Here is a 3,722-nt window from a genome sequence, read left to right as displayed (position 1 = left end):
GCCCCGCCCCGGGGCGTGGACCCGCCGCCCCGCCCCGCCCCTTCTTGCGGCGGGGAAGCGCTTTGTCTCCGCCGGCCTCGCCGGGGTCTGGCCGCGGGTTAGCGAGCCGGCCATGACGGTGGGCTGAGCCCGCAAAGGGCTTTGAATGGTCCACCGTGCTTTTCAGGTGGCGCGGCGGGCGGAGGTGGCGGGTGGGCAGCCTGGATTCCGGGCGAGAAGAGAGAAGAGAAGAGAAGAGAAGAGAAGAGGGGATGGGGTGGGATGTGGTGGGATGGGATGGAAAGGAAAGGAATAACAAAGAATAGAATAGAATAGAATAGAATAGAATAGAATAGAATAGAATAGAATAGAATATGGAATGAAATATGGAATAGGATAGGGATAGGATAGGATAGGAATTGGAAGGGACCTTGGAGATCATCTAGTCCAACCACCCCACCCAAGCAGGAGACCCTACACCATTTCTGACAGACAGCAGTCCAGTCTCTTCTTGAAAACCTCCAGTGATGAAGCTCCCGCAACTTCTGAAGGCAACTTTCTCATTTCTAGATTGAATCTCTCCTTGATGAGTTTCCATCCATTATTGTCTGGCCTTCAGGTGCTTTGGAGAATAGGTGGACCCCCTCCTCTCTGACAGCCCCTCAAATACTGGAACCCTGCTATACTCCTCTTCATTAGACTAACCATGCCCAGTTCCTGCAACGGTTCTTCATATGTTTTAACCTCCAGTCCCCTCATCATCTTTGTTGCTCTTCTCTGCACTTTTTCTAGACTCTCAACCTCTTGTTTATAGTGCAGAGATTTGCTTAACCATGACAACATAGGTCATAAAATCAGACACAACTCACTTAAGAACTGACTTGCTAGCAATGCAAATTTTCGACCCAGTTCTGGATCTTGCTGTCTCATCTCATGATTGTTTTATGAATAGGCTGGAAATAATTTTGATTTCACAGACCTCTGAGATGGTCTCTGGACACTCCCAGAAATTCTTGGACCATATTTTAAGAAACAGTGGCTTAATGTATTCCATGCACCCAATCATTACAGTTTATTAACTATGGTGCCTAAATACATCTGATTGGTTTCTTCAGTACAGAATGAACAAACGTTATGGCTTAGCAAAAAGTGTGAATCCAAGCAGAATGCATGTGCAAATATTTATATGTGCTTGGAGACAGCAGAGATGAATTTAAAAAAAAAAAAACACCTTGTCCATCCAACAAAATCTGAATCTCAGAAAAGATCTTTCTAAATTAAAAAAAAACATTGAGAGAATGTTCCCGTAATAAAGGTCCAAATCTGCCCTGAATGTTTAATGAACTGGCCTTAATTATCTTGTGAAATGGATGGATGGAATTTGCACATGGTATGTTGAATTGCCTAAGGCAGGGATGTCAAACTCACAATGTCACGTGACGTGTTGTGACTTTTTTTCCATTGACGGCAATGGGGTGGGCGCGGTTTCGCCATGACTTGCAGTTTGACACTCCTGGCCCAAGGGAAACCAGCATCTAATAGCAACCAGCTATTGGCTTTATATATCACCCCAAACTAAGAAAGTTCAGATCACGGCAGTGACAGAGAAATAAAAAAAAAACTAGAATGGATTGAATACTTTTTTTCCACAAAACAAAATAACAGAATTACAGAATTGAATGGGACCTTGGAGGTCTTCTAGTCCAACCCCCTGCTCAAGCAGGAGACTCTATATCAATGATGGTGAGCCTTTTAGAGACCGAATATCCAAACTGCAACCCAAAACCCATTTATGTATCATTGGATGCCAGGTGGGCATGGCCATACGCGTGCCATAGGTTTGCCACCATGGACTTAGGGTTAGGGCTACATCACCATGAACTCATACAGCAAAATGGACATCGCCAACAAACTCGGAGTGCTTGGGTACGGTTAGGAGGGCACTGACTTTTCTAGGCTACCCTATCTATGTTTCCTGGTAAAATACATGGGAAAATCCCATTGGAGGAAAATTCCACTTAGGGCAGTGATGGCGAACCTTTTAGAGACTGAGTGCCCGAACTGCAACCCAAAACCCACTTATGTATTGTGAGGTGCTGAGTGGTCGTGGCCCATTGGGTTGGTGTGGCCCATTGGGTGGGTGTGGCTGCGGTGGTAATGGGACTAAATAGTGCAATCAATCAATTCCAACTTTGCGAGATCTTTTTTTCCCCCAAATTGATTGATTGATTGAACCCTTTTTTTTTTTTTTTTGCACACAGTGGCGGAGGCCTAAAGCGAAAAGGTTTTATAAAACCCAGCTGAAGGCCTAGGACTAGGGCGACGGCGCGGGTGCCCATAGAGAGAGCTCTGCGTGCCATCTGTGGCACACGTGCCATAGATTCGCCACCACGGCCCTATACCATTTCAGACAAATGGTTGTCCAGTCTCTTCTTAAAACCTCCAGTGATGGAGCACCTATAATTGTATTTGAAGAGATCAAAAGAACTTCAAATGAGGTCTTCTAACAAACATTCTTATCTTTCTCAAGATATATATGCAAACTGGCAAGGCAATTCTTTGCAAAAAGAAAAAAGAAAAAGAAAAAGAGGCCTTTTCACCTAAGTAAGAAATATATTTTTTTTGTTTTTGGAAAAAACAACTGTATCCTGATATGAACTTTGCATTATGATGCACCAACTTCAGTGGAGGGGAAAGGAAATGGAGAAATGGAAAAATACGTTTACTTTGGACTGAAGTGGAGATAACATTATTTATGTCTTTTTAAAAGTGTACCCCTGACCTTTTAAAATCATTTTTCTTATGCCATCCCACAGAACACAAATTACCACAGAGTAGCTTTGATTAAGCTCCTGAGAAAACCATACCCATCAAAAGTCTTATGGATTTCAGATATGGGAAGATTCTATATTTTAGGTTTCATAAAGATCCAATTCTTCTGAAATTCTTCTCAGGCTCGCTCTCAAAATCCAACAATGAACATGACTGATAAGATGCATTTCTCACTCTCCAAGCTCAAGATGTTCTGGGAATCACTGCTACAATATTTGACTTGCTCTGAAGCTGGAACTCACAAAACGCATAGATTTCATTAACACATTGCAAAGAAAATACACACTATCACCTTTGTCTTAGATAAAAGAGACCAGACACTCAACCCATCTACAATGGTGAATTCCAAATCTCACAATTCATGCTTGCAAATGTGGGGAACCAATGCAATTTAGGGATGAGAAAACTAAGGTCTTACACATTGGCAAGAAAAACCAAATGCACAGATATAGAATAGGCCAGTGATGGCGAACCTTTAAAAGACTGAGTGCCCAAACTGCAACCCAAAACCCACTTATGTATCGTCGAGTGCCGGGTGGGCGTGGCCCATTCGCTGGGTGTGGCCAATTGGGTGGGCATGGCCCATTGGGTGGGCGTGGCTGCAGTGATAACGGTGAGACTAGGAAAAGTTCAATCAATCAATTCCAACTTTGCAAGATCTTTTTTTTCCTGCAAGAAGTTGAAATTGACTGATTGAACCTTTTTTTTTTTTTTTTGCACATGGTGGCAGAGGCCTAAAGCGAAAAGGTTTTATAAAACCCAGCTGAAGGCCTAGGACTGGTGCGACGGTGCGCGTGCCCACAGAGAGGGCTCTGAGTGCCACTTTTGGCACCCATGCCATAGGTTTGCCACCACTGGAATAGGTGGTACCTGGCTGAATAGCCGTGTGAGGAATAAAAATTCAACTCCAA

Source organism: Crotalus tigris, unplaced genomic scaffold (genome assembly GCF_016545835.1).
Source record: "Crotalus tigris isolate CLP2741 ecotype Arizona unplaced genomic scaffold, ASM1654583v1 scf7180000018525.42219311030:4301911, whole genome shotgun sequence".
NCBI lineage: Eukaryota > Metazoa > Chordata > Lepidosauria > Squamata > Viperidae > Crotalus > Crotalus tigris.
This window is presented reverse-complemented; position numbering follows the sequence as displayed.